Here is a 19266-nt window from a genome sequence, read left to right as displayed (position 1 = left end):
GGTGGTCCATTGATAGTGACCGCGCCAAATATCTCACGAAATAAGGATCAAACGAAAAAACTACAAAGAACGAAACTCGTCTAGCTTGAAGGGGGAAACCAGAGGGTGCTATGGTTGGCCCGCTAGATGGTGCTGCCATAGGTCAAATGGATATCAACTGCGTTTTTTTTAAATAGGAACCCCCATTTTTTATTACATATCCTTAGTACATGGTATCGCGTAACATTCCGTCAGTGCGGACGGTATTTGCTTCGTGATACATTACCAGTGTTAAAATGGACCGTTTACCAATTGCGGAAAAGGTCGATATCATATTGATGTATGGCTATTGTGATGAAAATGCCCAACGGCCGTGTGCTATGTATGCTGCTCGGTATCCTGGACGACATCATCCAAGTGTCTGGACGGTTCGCAGGATAGTTATGTTATTTCATGAAACAGGAAGTGTTCAGCCACATGTGAAACGTCAACCGCGACCTGCAACATATGATGATGCTCAAGTAGGTGTTTTAGCTGCTGTCGCGGCTTTCTAAGAATTTCCTTTGGTTCTGTTTAGTCTTGATTATTGTAACCATGTGGACAGGTATTATTATCCATTCAAAAGTTTTGCAGGTGCACCTGAAGGTGGACATACAACCTGAAACTAGGTATTGCTTTCCTTTTTAGAAATAAATAATTTTTATAATTGTTATGGATTTTATCATTGACATACATGGTTTAGCTACCAATGAAGGTAATACTTCCCATATGGTTCCACCCACATGCATGAGTTGCTCACATCATCATCCTGAATGCAGTGTAGACTGTTCAGTCTTCGTAGAGGAAAAAATATATAAAAATCCAGGTCATAATGTATCCCATGCTCTGAGGGGATAAGGATATTTATAAGGCAATCCAGCTGCCTACTTTCATAAACACATTCACCTCAGCTTTGAAGCAGTTTTTGTCAAAGACCATTGACCGAACTAGCTGATTAGCACACTGGACTTGCATTCAGGAGGAAGACGATTCAAAGCCTTGTACAGTCATCCACATAGCTTCCGTGATTTCCCTGAATTGCCTAAGGCAAATGCTGGAATGGTTTCTCTGAAAAGTGCATGGTCAATTTCCTTGCCCATCTTTTTGCCCTCATAAGTTTCTGCTTCATTTCTAATGAACTTGTTGTAGACAGGGCCTTATAAACTCTTCAATCTTTTCTCTCTCTCTCTCTCTCTCTCTCTCTCTCTCTCTCTCTCTCTCTCTCCCTCTCCCTCTCTCTCTCCACCCCCACCCCCACCCCCAGATCTGTGTTAATCCCAGTGATAATTGATGAAAGAACAACAAACTGCACCTGGAAGTGTAGCTGCAAACCTGTATCACAAACTAAACCATGTAAACGTACAACAGAAACAGTAGTTATGCCTGAAGTGGTGTTGAGAACTACTGCGTGTTCTCATGGCAGTTCGAAAAGAAGAAACACAAAAATAGGCCAGGTGAAACAGTCTTAAGATGTTGTCTGCCAAGGGATCAGCAGTGGCACAGTAGAACAGCTACAAGGCAGTTAACAGGGTGTCTGGAAAGTAACTAGGTGTTGAAAGAGATGAACAAATTCTACATTTACAAGGCTAATTTATTGAAATTGAAATCATGCATACATATCTGTATATAAAAGGCAATGTCCTGATTGACTCACTCACTCACTTATCGTTGCCCAGCCCAAACTATTAAGGATAGAATCTTGAAATTTGCAGAGGGTGTTTATCTTATACTGTAGTCGTTGTTTAATAAGGGATTTTTCAAAATTCCACTGCCAAGGGGGTGAAATGGGGTGATGAAAGGCTTTTTGAAAATATGTTGCTGTTAAGGCAATTTTGTGGCTGCACCTACGAACATTGGTATTTAATTTTGTTTCAGAAACAAATATGTGTTCAAGCATTTTTGAAAATCTAACCCCTGTGGTGGTGAAATAGTGGGTGAAAATTGTTTTTGGAAGTAAATCATTATTAAAGAACTACTGAAGTATTTTTAAAGCTAAATGTATGAAAATTGGTGTTTGACTACTGAGTTACAAATGAAAAAAGTTGCAAATTCAACCCCTAATGGGGTGAAATAGAGGATGAAATGTTTTACAAAAAATTTCACCATGAAAGTATTTTTAAAGTTGTATCTATTAAAATTGTAATTTGGCTTCTCGGTGAGAAATAAGAAAAATTAGGAATTCAGTCCCTTAGGTGGTGAAATAGGGGATGATTGTTTTTATGGAAATATTTCATTATGCAAGCACTTCTGAAGCTAAATGATTTGAAAATTTGTATATGGCTTCTCCGTTAGAAAGAAGAAAAAATGCATTTCAGTCTTTTTGTAAATTCCGCCCCTAAGGGGTGAAAGAAGGCCACCACCCAGCCCAAACTACTAAGGATAGGGCATGAAATTTGGAGACAAGTTGATCTTATACTGTAAGCATTGTTTAAAAAGCGATTGTAGAAAATTCCACTAATAAGGGGGAGAAATAGGGGATGAAAAGTTTTATGAAATTATTTCGTTATGAAACTGTTTTCAAAGCAAAATTTATAAAAATTAGTATTTCACTTATCAGTTAAATATAAAGAAATATGTGTTAGGTGATGACAATTTTTATGGAAATGTCACCACAAGAATGCAAAAGGTATGATTAACAAAAACCTTGAACTCCAGCCAACAGAATGGCTTTTTTGTCAGAAGTAAATTCAGAAAATACCGTGTTTTTATGACCTTAATTAACTCGAAAAGTTTAAAAGGTATAGCAGTTTGTGAACAACATAAAAAACTGAATTGAAGAAGAAGAAGAAGAAGAAGAAGAAGAAGAAGAAATCTATAAGCTAGTTCTTATATAAGAAAGTGGATGCGCACCTTAAAATTCAGTGTAGATGCCTTGTGACATCGACTAATCGTCTCTGACACCCACGTATGTAATCCACAGTCTTCTGGAGCAAGTAACGTGGGATATTGCTGATAACATCCGGAATCCATGTTTCAGATTTTTCCAGTGGGTGAGTTTTCATCAGGTACACCTCACATTTTACCCAGCCATGTAAAAAGGAGTCACATGATGTAAGTCTGGACTTCTTGTCTGCCACTTGTGAGGTCCACATCTTTCCAGCCAATTTCCTGGAAACGTATCAGCCTAGTACACATTTGTAAAGTGAGGTGATGTATCATCTTGCATAAAAGTAGTGTCTTCAATGTTATCGTGTGCAGATAATGTGGGCCAAACACAATTTTTGACCATATGCAAGTAGCATTCCTGTTCATTGTGTTCCGCAGGATAAGTGGTCCAATAACATTTGTGGCAGTCATTCCAAACCGCACGTTCACTTTTGGGCGAGACTGCATTTCCTCCACTGTACAACTGGGATCCTGTTCTGCCCAGTAATTACAGTTGCGTCATTTGATAAAACCTCCTTCATTGAGCATGGCTTTGTTGCTGCAGAGGATGTTAATAAGCAATTGAAGGCCAATCTTTGCATCGACACACCGTACTCCATCTGCGATCGCAGACTTAGTGTCACCTGTCAGACGTGATAATGCTTCCACGTTTGATAATTCAGTTCTTTAATCGAGATCTGATGTACCACGTACCTCCTTCACGTGCTGCCCAGCTTGTCGATTTCAAATACCTGTGTGGGAATATTTCCCACAGAGTTGCCACTTTATCGCCAGATCGAGACGTGGATGGCTGGCCAGTTTTTCTCGTATCTTTGTCCGAGCCAGTAGTCATTACTTTTCTGTAACAGTTCTTTATTGTGTCTGGACAAATTGTGGAATTCCCTCAATTCACAACACACCACCATCTCTGCAGGAGGACGACGGATCTCCACACTTCATAAAGTGCAGCAGTCTGTGTTCACTATTGAACAGTGAAGTGGTCGGTCATCTTGTCAGTTGCTGTGTGCAGATCATCTCAGGGCAACCGTCTGTACTGTAGAAAAGAGGGGGAGAGGACACTAATCAGAGGGGGATGGAACAAATGCCAAGCATGGAGCACAAGTGTGGCCCGGCGTCCGAGTGTGTGCAGCTGTATTGGTGCCAGTATGGCAATATGACCGTGGAGCCAGCTGAGATGTGCCCAGGAATTCAAACCTTACTTAATTACCTATATGTACACACCGTTTCAATTGTGATTCCACCTATCCCAAAACTTCGACAGCTACAGTAGAACTCACTTTTTATATTCCCGCATTTTACATTTTCCCACTTTTTACATTCATTTTTGTGGGTCCCAACAGAAGTTGTACTCGCTTGATACAATGCTTTCCCATCATTAACGATTCTTCATTATAACATTTCCCACATTTTAAATTTTCTTTGATGTTATTATGACCTTTAACATTGATTTTTCGTACATATTTATACTAGAAGTTCATCGTGTTCCTATTCAGTCAGCCTTGGAACAAAGTAGGAAACACTGTAGATGCAAAGTTATTAATCATTTAGCATAACGTTTGCGCGGTAAGCAAGAGTTTCACTGTAAGCATGTTGGGTCACGGGACGCCTGTATTAGAGTATGCCGAGACACTGCCTTATCATGATCTGATAATAGTGAATATAGTAGCAACCTTCCTTCTGCTCACTGATTTGTATTACAGCACCTTTAATTTAATTTCACAGCTATTTATACAAATAAACACCACTTTTTATGATGGCTGTCTCTATGATAGGCCTTCATGAATCGTTGTTACTTCCACGTGAATTACCTAATCCGTACTAGACACGCAGTCTTATGTTGGTACGACCTGATGTCACATGTAAACATTCGTCTTCAAGTTGCCACTTAACGTAATGACAATTTCAGCCCTCTTTCTCACCCACGTCGTCATCTGAGCCGAGTGATGTCTTTGTCAGCAATAAGCTGTAGATCTCATGCCTATTGTTCTCTATTCACGAAGACGGACAACTTTAGTGTTTTAATCAATATTGTGTTAATATCTTTTTAATTTGCTTTCATGAAAGACTATTGCTTCTGTGTTGTATTTACCACTGGACGTGATCGGAACATTTTGAGGCAGTACATTGGTAGTACGTCAGGTGGTGGTGATGCGTTTGATACTTTGCACAGGCCTACTGTGGAGAGACAAGTAGAGCTAATTGCTATTAAAAAGAAACAAAAACAATTATTTCAGTTTTTTTTAAATAGGCAAACTTTAAATTACTTCAATTTCGTATTTTGAATGGTATAAAGAGAATGACAGTAAGAGTAATTTATTCATTCTCACTTATTGTACTTCCTGTGCTCTCCTGTATTTTACACTTTCCTACATTTTACCCTGAAATGTGTAAAATGTGCTTTTACTGTATTTTATAATACCTAGTTACTCTAGAAACAAAAATAGACAAAATAATTTAACTGTATAGATACAAAATTTACTTACCAAGTGGTAGCAGAGCACACACATAGAAGACGGTTGTAATTGGCAAGCTTTCAGAGCCAGTGGCTCCTACAAGCAGAAGGGTTGAAGGGGAAGGAAGAGGGGTGAAGGAAAAGGACTGGAGAGATCTGGGAAAAGGGGTAGATTTCAGGAAAGTCAGCCAGAACCCCGGGCCAGGGGAGACTTACTGCACAGGATGAGAAGGAAAGACTGATTGTTGGGGATTGCATCGGGTGAGATTTGAAAACCTGAGAGCTTAAAGAAGGGAGACAAGGTAATATGCAGGCAGAGATTACTGCTTGAACATCAAGCATGAGCTAATAAGAGTGAAAAGCTAAGTGCATTGTACATAACATAGGTGGGGGTGGGGTGGTGAAAAATAGACAGGTAAGACAATGAAAGATGTTGAAAACTGAAATGGAGTGAAGCAAAGAGTAGTTACTATGAAGAAATTTTGAGATGCAAGAAATTAATGTAAATTAAGGCCAGGTGGATGGTGAGAACCAAAGACATGTGGTAGTGCTAGTTCTCACCTGCAGAGTTCTGAGAAACTGGTGTCTGGAGGAAGAATCCAAATGGTGCATGTGATGAAACAGGCACTGAGATCGTGATCGTCGTGGAGAGCATGCTCTGCAACAGGGTATTGTGTGTTGCCAGTGTATACCCTCTGATAATTTGGTGGTAGTTAGGCTGAACAGTATTTACATAATATGTATTGCCAATTGCAGGGTTGGCATAGGTGATGGTAGGAGAGCGGATAGGGCAGTACTTGCAGCAGGGACATTCACAGGCGTAGGATCCATAGGATTGGGAGATGGTTGTAGAAGGAGCATAGGGTCTGACAAGAATATTGTGGAGATTGGGAGGGCAACAGAAAGCTACTCTAGGTGTGGTGGGCAAAATTTCCGATGGAATGGGATCTCATTTCAGGGCACGATTTGAGGAAGTCATGGCCTTGTCGAAGTAGCTGATTAATACATTCAAGACCAAGATAATTGCGAGGGATCAACAGTACCAGGATTGGATGTGATGGCCCAGGAAATATGCTTCATAACTAGGCTGCTGGGGTAATCGTGAGCAGTGCAGTTAAGGCTGAGGTGAGAATGGTGGTGTATTGTTGTAAAGAGTCTGCAAGGCAAAGGTCCCGAGTTCGAGTCTCGGTCCGGCACACAGTTTTAATCTGCCAGGAAGTTTCATATCAGTGCACACTCCGCTGCAGAGTGAAAATCTCATTCTGGAAACATCCCCCAGGCTGTGGCTAAGCCATGTCTCTGTAATATCCTTTCTTTGAAGAGTGCAAGTCCTGCAAGGTTCACAGGAGAACTTCTGTAAAGAATGAGATTTTCACTCTGCAGCGGAGTGTGCACTGCTATGAAACATCCTGGCAGATTAAAACTGTGTGCCCGACCGAGACTCGAACTCGGGACCTTTGCCTTTCGCGGGCAAGTGCTCTACCATCTGAGCTACCGAAGCACGAGTCACGCCCGGTCCTCACAGCTTTACTTCTGCCAGTACCTCGTCTCCTACCTTCCAAACTTTACAGAAGCTCTCCTGCGAACCTTGCAGAACTAGCACTCCTGAAAGAAAGGATATTGCGGAGACATGGCTTAGCCACAGCCTGGGGGATGTTTCCAGAATGAGATTTTCACTCTGCAGCGGAGTGTGCGCTGATATGAAACTTCCTGGCAGGCTGTGAGTACCGGGCGTGAGTCGTGCTTGGGTAGCTCAGTTGGTAGAGCACTTGCCCGCGAAAGGCAAAGGTCCCGAGTTCGAGTTTCGGTCGGGCACACAGTTTTAATCTGCCAGGAAGTTTCATATCAGTGCACACTCCGCTGCAGAGTGAAAATCTCATTCTGCAATGGTATCATTCGTATTGCAATTACCAACACTAAAAAATAAAATAAAAAATTAACGTCCGTGAAATAAATCTTTGGCTCTCTTCAAAGTCCTCAGTATGGTAAAAAATTTAGGGGTACGCATCCCCCAGCGTTCCCCCACAAAAACAGCACTGGTTCCTTCCAATTTAAGTTGTTCATAATTGTAATTCTTGGATGTCTCGCTTTTTTTGGATTTTGAGAAAGTTTTCCATATGTGAATAGAAAAAATGCTATGGAGTATCATGGCTGAACAAGATTATCCACGTCACCTCATATATGTTGTTAATTCCAGTCATTATCAACTTAAAATTAATATTTTGGCTTATTTTATAACTAACATAAGCACTGTCATGTAATACAATTTCATAATGTTAAACCATTTCATTGGATTACACATCAACAGAATGTATCTTTTTGACTCTTTCCACATACCAGTGAACCCTCTCAGTAGCATCTATGGATTAAAACAAATGTAAATAAATCATTTCAAGCAATGGAAAATCCAAGATGGAATGTACAATATTATTATGGTGGTTTCAGTTGGCTGAGACAGCAGTTGTGTGTGTGTGTGTGTGTGTGTGTGTGTGTGTGTGTGTGTGGGCGCGCTCGTATATTGACGAAGGCCAATGGCCGAAAGCTTTAATTGTCAAAGTCTTTTTCTTGTGCCTATCTACGACTCAGCATCTCTGCAATGTAAATAAATAATTTAGATTATCTAGAAGCCTTGACATTATAAAATAATTTATTATTGCTCCAGTTTATTTTTGCACATCTAGATATAAAAACACCTTTCAACAGTGTTATTAACAGAATCTATTCCAAACAGACCTCTACCCTCACAGGATAAAGATAACTGGTATGCTGTGGAAGGTATAAATGTAATCTGGAAATATTGAGCAAGCAGTAGTAAATAAAGAGCAATCACTTATTATAACTTAAAATACAGCAGCCTTTTTTTCTCAAATTAGTGGAATTGATCGTTTTTATTATATTATCCTACATAAGCACCAATAAATTGTTAATACAGAGCACAGTGTGCATTTGCATTAGCCCCTTCCCTTTGTTAATGTATATCCATAGAGACTCCTTTCTCTCGTAGTACATAGGAATATTATGAATGAGTGAATTAATTAATTCTGGGATGTTTCCTATAAATGTAAGTCTGAAAAAGACACTAGATAAAGGAGAAGAATCTCATCATCCATTGCTACATATAGTTTTATACTTGGTGTTCTGCGTGTGCCAGGCTCGAACTGAAAAGATTCGAAGTGCAGTCCCCAGTCATTTCTAAGATTTTCTGTCACTGAACTATTCCATCATTTTGGGCAGTCATTTGCTAACGTGGAAAATTCCAACCCTCGACATGGTGTGGAGCTCACACTGAAATTTCGGTCTTCCTACAGCTGGCTGTAGTTCATTTCAGAGCTAGGGAGAAAACGAATGCCTACCACATGTGATGTGATCCTTTCTCAGGAACCACTCCAGTATTCAAACCAACCTTTAGGTTGAGGTGAGCTGTAATTTTTATTTAGTCCTTGAGTAATGGCTTTTGTCTGTGGTTTCAAATATAAATATACAATGTTGGCACCCAATGTACAACCTAGTGTTTGAATTTTACTACAGTTAACATCTCCAGTTTTCTTGCCACGACTATTATAGCTTTTTGCGGTATATTTACAGTTCAGTGAAGTTAATAAATCTTTTTTTAATGGAAACTTGCATATTGTTTCAAAATATTTTGTGAGTGATGTTAACAATGTATAGTTCATTTTTTGTATGTGCTACATGTTTAATTTTGATTGTGTTTCTTTTGATGCTTCAGGTCCAGCCAGATTATGGAAAAATTCCCCAGCACTTCACGAGGAAATGTTCTTCAAAAACTGATACACGGTAAGCCGGAGACGGACCCGGAGACCTCGACACCCACTCTCAGTTGCGGCATTCGACCCCAACAGATTATCTCAAAAAAGGACAGTGCCATAAATACAGATAAGAACAGATCACCACAAGGTGAACGGTGTGTATTCACCTGCAGTTCGTGTCGGCAGAAGTTTTCATCGAAATACAAGCTCATAAAGCATGTATTCGTCCACATTGATGGTGCAGAGCCACCTTCACATGTTTGTAGATGTTGCGGTCACGTGTATAGAACTCGTGTCAGCCTGAGAAGACATTTGAGGGTGCAGGAGAATGGATTAAGGCATTCTGCGGGGAAACCTTACAAATGTTACGACTGTGGCAAATCATTTGTTAAACCTAGTTATTTCAAGGCCCACGAACAAGCACATTGTAGAGTCCAGTCACGCAAATGCCACATATGTGGCAAATCATTTTCAACTGCTAATTATCTGAAATATCATATTACTGAGCATTCTGGAGTGAAGCCATACAAATGTGAGATCTGTAGCAAATCCTTCTGCACAGCTGGACGCCTAAAGTGCCACAAATTTGTTCATTCTGGGATGAGGCCACATAAATGTGATGTTTGTGGCAGATTGTTTACTAGGGCTCAGCACCTGAAGGGCCATACCCTAATCCATTCTAGAGTGAAGTCACACAAGTGTAATGTTTGTGGCAAGTTCTTTCGTACAGCTACCCAGCTGAAGACCCACGAAGCAGTACACTGTGTTGTAAAGCCACACAAATGTGAGCTTTGTGGCAAGTCATTTAGTACTGCTACCAATCTAAAGTACCACGCACTGAATCATTCTGAAGTAACACCGTACAAATGTGATATATGTAGTAAATTCTTTTCTAGAGCTCAATATTTGAGGCGACACAAGTATTTGCATTGTGAGCTGAAACCGTACCAATGTGACGTGTGTTCTAAATGCTATGCTACTGCCGAATGTCTCAAGGCACATAAAGAGGTGCACGGCGCAAAGCGACACAAATGTGTTGTGTGTAGTAAATACTTTCGTACAGCTACCCGGTTGAAGATCCACAGGGCAGTTCATTCTGATGTACGAGTAAAGCCTCACAAATGTGATGTTTGTGGCAAATCGTTTCTTACTGCCACCTATCTGAAGTATCACACACAAGCCCATTCTGGGGTTAAGCCATACAGATGTGGTGTATGTAGCAAATCCTTTCGTACGAGATCCAATCTGAGGTACCACGCAGCTGTACACTTTGATATTAAGCCGTACAAATGTGAGGTTTGTGGCAAATCGTTTGCTAGAGCTGCCGGCGTGAAGAGCCACGCACTAATCCATTCGGATGTGAAAGCGCACAAGTGTGACGTATGTAGTAAAACCTTTCGTACGATTTCCTGCCTGAAGCGACACACAGTAGTACATTCTCTTATTAAGCCACACAAATGTGAGGTTTGTGGCAGATTGTTTGCTAGGGCCTCCGATATGAGGGGCCACGCGCTAATCCATGCTGAAGTGAAGCTACACAAGTGTGACGTGTGTAGCAAATCCTTTGCTAGGCGCATTCATCTCAAGCAACATTTATTGGTGCATTGTGAGGTGAGGCTACACAAATGTGATTTGTGTCACAAAGCTTTCCGTACACCTGCCTGTCTGAAGAGACATTCATTGACACACACTGATATTAAGGAACACAAATGTGGTGTGTGTCGTAAGTCCTTCGTGAAAGCTGCTCACCTCAAGAAGCATAAACTCGCACATCCTGAGCTGAAACTATTCAAATGATGTATTTGTGGGAAATTGTAGACTTGGAGGCTGACTGTGTAAAGGGCCATGCACACTGGAATTGGCCACGCAAATGAGACGTTGACGGAAAGTCCTTTTATTGAAACTGGTACCCTCGGGACACTTCTCTGAAGCATAGAGGGAAGCGATGATACAGGTGAGATAGAATGAGATTTTCACTCTGCAGCGGAGTGTGCGCTGATATGAAACTTCCTGGCAGATTAAAAAAAGCTGTGAGTACCGGGCGTGAGTCGTGCTTCGGTAGCTCAGATGGTAGAGCACTTGCCCGCGAAAGGCAAAGGTCCCGAGTTCGAGTCTCGGTCCGGCACACAGTTTTAATCTGCCAGGAAGTTTCATGCAGGTGAGATGTTTGACGTCATATCCCACTGCCCTCTTCCATCACGAGATTCGACCAAAATGTCAGCTTTCTAATTGAGCTGTATTTGCGATGTTCTGAAGAAGCTCAAAATTTAGCGTGGACTTCGGTGCCAGACATTTTTAACAGTTTCTGCAATCAAACTGCCTCAAAATTTGGAAGGAAATCCAGAGAGATGCTGCTCATGTGTAAAGTACACCAGTGGCAAGACACGATCAATACCTTCGTAGTGTGATAGCTACATTAATGTTACCGACAATAGTGCCACTAAAGCAGAGCTACAGGGGTTGGACAGAAGGTATGGAAACAGCACAATACAAAAGCATGTACTAGCCAAGCCTGCAGGTTGCACTATTGTATTCAACTGCAAACAGTGTTCTCAATATGTTGCAAGTGTCAGTCGTGGGCAAAACAATGTCTGTAGTAGTGATTGCATTACGTTGCAGCTAAGTGAATTTGCACATGGGAAAATTGTTGGTGCCCGCATGGTGGTTGTTTTCCTGACCAAAGTAGCCAAAGTGCTCGGTATTTCAAGAGGCGCTATATGAAAGATTTATGCTGCATATCAGGAAAGCAGATAATTGTCAATCTGCTAAATCAGGAGGAGGGCGAAAGTGTACGAGGGACGTTTGAAAAGTCCGTGCAAAAAATAAAAACTACTTACGTGTTTGGGGTAAACCTTTTTTATTTTTCGACGTAGTCTCCTTTTAGACTTACACACTTCGTCAAACGCTGTTCTAATTTCTTGATCCCTTCCGAATAATAGGAATTGTCCAAGTCTGCAAAATAGCTATTAGTTGCTGCAATCACCTCCATGTTAGAATAAAATCTTTGTCCCACCAGCCATTTCTTCAAATTGGGGAACAAATAGAAGTTCAAGGGAGCCAAGTCTGGAGAATAGGTGGGATGTGAAACGTGTTGGAATCCTATTTCCATTAATTTTGCGACCACAACTGCTGAGGTGTGTGCTGGTGCATTGTCGTGATGGAAAAGGACTTACTTGCGGTCCAATTGCTGGTGTTTTTCTTGCAGCTTGATTTTCAAAGGGGCCAGTAACGATGAATAATATGGACCTGTAATAGTTTTACCCTTTTCCAGATAGTCTATGAGGACTATCCCTTGTGAATCCGAACAGACAGTCGCCATAACCTTTCTGGCCGAAGGACTGGTCTTCACCTTTTTTAGTGCAGATTCTCCCTTGGTAACCCATTGTTTAGATTGTTGTTTGGTCTCAGGAGTATAGTAATGTATCCAGGTTTCATCCACAATGACGAAAAGATGCTTTAAGTCCTGCATATCCTTCCTGAACAGCTGCAAACCATCCTCGCAACACTTTACACGATTCGGTTTTTGGTCAAGCGTGAGCAATCGCTGAAACCATCTTGCAGATAGCTTTCTCATGCCGTAATGTTTATGCAAAATAATATGTACTCGTTCATTCGAGATGCCCACAGCACTAGCAATCTCACGCACCTTAACTCTTCTATCATCCATCGCCGTATCGTGGACTTTATCAATGATTTTTGGAGTCGTAACCTCCACAGGGCGTCCAGAATGTTCAGAATCACGTGTGCCCTTATGGCCACTCCGAAAATTTTGAAACAACTTATAAACTGTTCTAATCGAAGGTGGAGAGTCACCGTAATGTTCATCGACCTTCTCTTTAGTCTCCTGAGGCGTTTTGCCTTTCATAAAGTAATGTTTAATCCCACACGAAATTCTTTTTCATCCGTTTTTTGACAATCACTTGACTTCCTTGATTCACACCAATGCCAAACACAAAGAAAGAGACCAATATGGCTGAAACTTGGTGTGCGTTCTTTCCAAAGATGCTACTAACTAAACATGACCTCGATACGCACCGGTGGTGCCACCTCTCGGACTTTTTTGTTCCGTGGAACCAAATTAAGGAGAAGTCTCCATGGTCATGGAACGAGTCAATACATGGAATTATAACACGATATTAGAAACAGATAAAATGAAATATAAAAAAAACATATTCAGGTGACAAGTCGTAAGTTTAAATAAAGAAAATCAACAATCTAACACTGGAATTTGCTTAATTTTTTAGCTCTTCCAGGAGCTCCTGGACAGAATAGAAGGAGTGAGCCATGAGGAAACTCTTCAGTTTAGACTTAAAAGAGTTTGGGCTACTGCTAAGATTTTTGAGTTCTTGTGGTAGCTTATTGAAAATGGATGCAGCAGAATACTTCACTCCTTTCTGCACAAGAGTCAAGGAAGTGCATTCCACATGCGGATTTGATTTCTGCCTAGTATTAACTGAGTGAAAGCTGCTAACTCTTGGGAATAGGCTAATATTGCTAACAACAAATGACATTAAAGAAAATATATACTGTGAGGGCAATGTCAGAATTCCCAGACTCTTGAATACGGGTCGACAAGAGGTTCTCGAACTTACACCACATATAGCTCGAACAGCCCGTTTTTGGGCCAAAAATACCCTTTTTGAATCAGAAGAATTACCCCAAAAAATAATACCATACGACATAAGCTTATGAAAATATACGAAGTCGACTACTTTTCGTGTTGAAGTGTCACTTATTTCAGATACTGTTCTAATGGTAAATAAAGCAGCATTTAGTTTCTGAACAACATCATGGACATGGGCTTTCCACAACAGCTTACTATCTATCCGAACGCCTAGGAACTTGAACTGTTCCGTCTCGCTTATAATATGCTCATTCTGTCTGATCAAAATATCGGTTCTTGTTGAATTGTGAGTTAGAAACTGTAAAAACTGAGTCTTACTGTGATTTAGCATCAAATTATTTTCCACAAGCCATGTTCTTATTTCATGAACTACATTATTTGATACTGTTTCAATATTAGACGCTAGATCCTTCACTACCAAGCTGGTGTCATCAGCAAACAGAAATATTTTTGAATCACCTGTAATACTAGAAGGCATATCGTTTATATAAATAACAGACAGCAGTGGCCCCAGCACCGACCCTTGGGGAACGCCCCACTTAACAGTGCCCCATAGGGACTTAACATCACCACAACTCTCAGTATTGCGGAGAATTACCTTCTGCTTTCTGTTCTTAAAGTAAGAGGCGAACCAATTGTAAGCTACTCCCCTTACTCCATAATGGCCCAACTTCTGCAGTAATATTTTGTGGTCAGCACAGTCAAAAGTCTTCGTTAAATCAAAGAAAACACCTAGCGTTTGCAACCTTTTATTTAATCCGTCCAAAACCTTACAGAGAAAAGAGAATATTGCATTTTCAGTTGTTAAACCATTTCTAAAACCAAACTGAACATTTGACAGCAAATTATGTGAATTTAAATGCTCCAGTAACCTTGTATATACAACCTTCTCGATAACTTTAGCAAACACCGATGGCATAGAAATAGGTCTAAAATTGTCAATATTATCAATGTCTCCCTTTTTATAAAGTGGCTTCACTACCGAGTACTTTAATCGGTCAGGAAACCGACCACTCCTAAAGGAAAAGTTACAGATATGGCTAAGTACTGGGCTAACATACATAGAACAGTACTTCAGTATTCTGCTAGATACCCCGTCATATCCATGAGAGTTCTTGGTATTTAATGCTTTAATTATTAACTCAATCTCCCTCTTGTCAGTATCGTGGAGGAGAATTTCAGGTAACAGTCTCGGAACACTTTTTTCTACGAGCGCTATATGATTCCCTGTTGGGACTAGGTTTCTATTTAGTTCACCTGCTATATTCAGAAAGTGATTATTAAATACTGTACACATATGTGACTTATCAGTAACACAGACATTCCCACTACGCACTGATTCTATATCCTTGACCTGTCTCTGCAGACCAGCCACTTCCTTTATGACTGACCATATGGTTTTAATTTTATCCTGAGACTTCGCTATTCTATCTGCATACCACATACTTTTTGCCTTCCTAATAACTTTTTTAAGCACCTTACAATACAGTTTGTAATGGGCTACTGCATTTAGATTTTGACTGTTTCTAACGTTTTGATATAATTGCCACTTTGTTCTACAAGATATTCTTATCCCTCTAGTCAGCCACCCAGGCTGCCTGTTTGTGCTAGTACCCTGTTTTGAACGTTCTAACGGAAAGCAACTTTCAAAGAGCACGAGAAAAGTCTTGAGAAAAGCATTATATTTATCATCTACTGTATCAGTGCTATAAACATCTTGCCACTCTTGTTCCTTGATAAGGTTTACAGAGGTCTCTGCAGCTACTGGATTAGCTTTCCTAAACAGCTGATGACTATATTTAACACGTGTTGCAGCACAAAAATCTTTTAGAGTTAAAATTTGTGCATCATGATCTGAAAGGCCAGTTACCTTTTTGCTAACAGAATGCCCTTCGAGTAATGAGGAATGAACAAAAATGTTGTCTTCGCACGAACTTTTCAAACGCCCCTCGTATGTCAAGTGTACGTAACAGACATTCACCAAAGAGGACTGTGACGAAAATTAGGAGACGACAGCTCCATAAGGCACCGCGGAACTGAATGTTGCACTTGTGAACACTGTCAGTGACAAAACAATGTAAAGGGAGCTCCCAAAACAGGGAATTGCATGGCAAGCTGGAATTCCAAAACCACTCATCAGTTATGCAAATGTCCGTAGCAAAAAACGTGGTGCCGGAGCCATAAAACTTGGGATATGCAGCAAAGGAATGAAGTAATTTGCTTTGGTGAGTCTTTCACACTGTTTCCAATTTCTGTTCAAGTTTAAATCCCAAAGAGCAAAATGTGTAGGGGGTTTGCTAATGATTTGAGCAGCTATACAGCAGTATTCGATGGGCCTCACAAGTGATTTGCAAGGTCGCGTGACTGCCGAGGTTTATTTTACCATTTTGGCTAATCGGGTGCATCTCGTGGTACAGTGTTTGTTTCCTAATTGCGATGCTGTGTTGAGAGACGGCAGGACCCCTCTTTGCACAGCTTGCATCGTCCAGGACTAGTTTTGTGAGGCCGAGGATGAATTGTCGCATCTCTACTCACCACCACAGTGACCGGATCCCGATATGGCATATCCTTTGTGGTCTGCTTTGGAAAGAAGGGTGCGTGATCACTGTCTGCCTCTACCGTCAGGGCGACTGGTATAAGATTATCTGGAAAATCATACAGGACCTGGATTTATTCGTTCAGATATTACTGGAAATGTTTTGAATGCCCACAGTTTTCCTACAGCTTATTAGGCGTGGAAATGTGTGTTGTGTTTGTGGTGTTTCCATATTTCTGTCCACCTCCTGTGTGTAAAAGACAAGTGAAACCTCAGCTACACTATGTGATCAGAAGTCTACGGACACCTGGCTGAAAATGACTTAAAAGTTCGTGGAACTCTCCATCGGTAACGCTGGAATTCAGTATGGTGTTGGCCCTCCCTTAGCCTTGATGACAGCTTCCACTCGCAGGAAGGTTTCATGGGGAATGGCAGCCTATTCTTCACGAAGTGCTGCACTGTGGAGAGGTATTAATGTCAATGTTCCAAAACATCCCTAAGGTATTTGTAGAATTCTGGTCATGACTCTGTGCAGGCCAGTCCATTACAGGGATGTTATTGTCATGTAACCACTCAGCCACAGGCCGTGCATTATGAACAGTTTGCTCGATCGTGTTGAAAGATGCAGTCACCATCCCCCGAATTGCTCTTCAACCGTGGGAAGTGAGAAGGTGCTTAAAACATCAATGTAGGCCTGTGCTGTGATGGTACTACGCAAAACAATGAGGGGTGCAAGCTCCCACCATGAAAAACATGAACACAACGTAACACCACCGCTTCGGAATTTTACTGTTGCCACTACTCACGCTGGCAGATGAACTTCACCGGGCATTCGCCATACCCACACCCTGCCATCGGATTGCCACATTGTGTATCATGATTTGTTACTCCACACAGTGTTTTTTCCACTGTTCAATTGTCCGATGTTTACACTCCTTACACCGAGCAAGGCATTGTTTAGCCTTTATCTGGCGTAATGCGTGGCTTATGAGCAGCCACTTGACCAAGAAATCCAAGTTTTCTCATCTCCCTCCTAACTGTCATAGTACTTGCAATGGATCCTGATGCAGTTTGGAATTCCTTTGTGATGGTCTGGATAGATGTCTGCCTATTACCCATTACAACCCTCTTTAACAGTCAACGGTCTCTGTCAGTAAACAGATGAGGTTGGCCTGAATGCTTTTGTGCTGTACGTGTCCCTTCACGTTTCCACTTTACTGTCGCATCGGAAATGGTGAACCTAGGGATGATGTTAAGGAGTGCAAAAATCTTGGGTACAGATGTATGACGCAAGTGACACCCAATCACCTGACCAGGTTCAAAGTCTGTGAGTTCCGGAGCGCCCCATTCTGCTCTCTCACGATGTCAAATGACTACTGAGGTCTCTGATATGGGGTACCTAGCAGTAGGTGACAGCACAATACACCTAATATGAAAAACGTATGTTTTTGGGGGTGTGCAGATACTTTTGATCACACAGTGTATAAATGACAGACATAAGGTGCTGCGTTACAACATGATTAGGAGCCAGACTACAATCAAGGGTGCCACTGCAGCTTTTCTTAGAATGATGATAATCACAGATTTTTTAAATTCTTTCACCAAAAAAGATAAAGTAAATTTTCCAGAATTTGAATCAAGAACAGCTGCCAACATGAGTAACTTAGCAGTAGATATCTTCGGTGAAGCAAAGCAGCTGAAATTGCTTAACAAAAGCAAGTCTTCTGGTCCAGATAGTACATCAGTTAGCTACCTTTAAGACTATGCTGAAATATTAGCTGCATCCTGTGGTATATACCACTTCTAACAAACACCGAACAACGCGCTCCAGTACGTGGCCGCCAAATACATCGCTGGCTGCACTTCTCTGGGCGGCCCGCTGCTTCCCTCGCTGGCCGTTTTCACACGCACGCTCCCTTACGTGGCCAAGAAATACATCGCTGGCCGCACTTCTCAGGGCAGCTCGCGGCTACCATCGATGGCCGCCTTTGCACACGCGCGCGCGTTTGTTAACACACAGCAATTGGCTACGCCAGGAAACATTGCGATTGGTTTTCCCTGGAAAACAGCGACCCCAGCCGACGGCTCCATTAACTGGCAAGCCTTATATAAACCCGGCCGCCGCCGCAAACGACAGTTCTCGTCGGGAAGTGCAGTACGCCGTGTTCCAGCTGCTTGTGGATGACTCGCCGCACCACTCGAGGTTACCTGGCTGCTCTGCGGAAAATCTTGCGACTTCACTTGGAGAGACTGAACTTCACTGGACTTGGGAATAATTACGGAACGTGCACCCCACCGTGCACATTCGGACATTGGTATAACCAAACTTTAATTCTGCATTACTTCTGAGTGTGAGCCTGGGTAGACGCTTGGCTAACATAATGTTTAAAAAGTGATTTGTGATTTAATAAACCAGACAGAAGAGGTTATTGTGTTATTCCTGGTTATAACACAATCTCGACAAAAATTCTTACACCCGCTTGGTCAATGAGAGATCTGTACCTCAAGACTGGAAAATTGTACAAGTCACACCAGTACTCAAGAAAGGAAACAAGTAATCTGCTAAGCTGCAGGCCCACATCAATGACACTGATTTACAGTATTATTTTAGAACTGTTGTCAAAAGTTATGAATTACCTCGAAGAAAATGATCTGTTCACACACAGCTAGCAGGGATCTAGGAAATATCGTTTCTGTGGAACACAACTAGCTCTTTATTCATGTGAAATAATGAGTGTCATTGACGGGGGATCTCAAATTAATTGTATATCTGTAGATTTTCAGAGAGCTTTTCACACCATTGCTCACAATCAACTTCAAACCAAATTGTGTTTCTATGGAGTATTGTCTCAGTGTGCAACTACATTTGTGATTTCATGTCAAAAAAGTCGCAATTAATAGTAAATGATGAAAAATAATAGAGTAACACCTGACATTCTTCACTGAAGTGTTACAGGTGCTCTGCTGCTCCCAATCTACACAA

The 19266-nt window shown here is 41.3% G+C and overlaps 1 protein-coding gene across 1 annotated transcript in view; it reads left to right on the top strand.

Annotated features, from left to right (window-relative positions):
- The window catches only part of LOC126212957 (uncharacterized), a 386808-nt gene that overhangs the window by 115374 nt on the left and 252168 nt on the right, over window positions 1-19266 (top strand). The gene's annotated exons all lie outside the window — the stretch shown is intronic.

The sequence above is a fragment of the Schistocerca nitens genome, chromosome 11 (assembly GCF_023898315.1).
Source record: "Schistocerca nitens isolate TAMUIC-IGC-003100 chromosome 11, iqSchNite1.1, whole genome shotgun sequence".
NCBI classification, from domain to species: Eukaryota; Metazoa; Arthropoda; class Insecta; order Orthoptera; family Acrididae; genus Schistocerca; species Schistocerca nitens.
The sequence above is the reverse complement of the archived record's forward strand: the minus strand, read 5'-3'. Positions and strand labels throughout refer to the sequence as shown.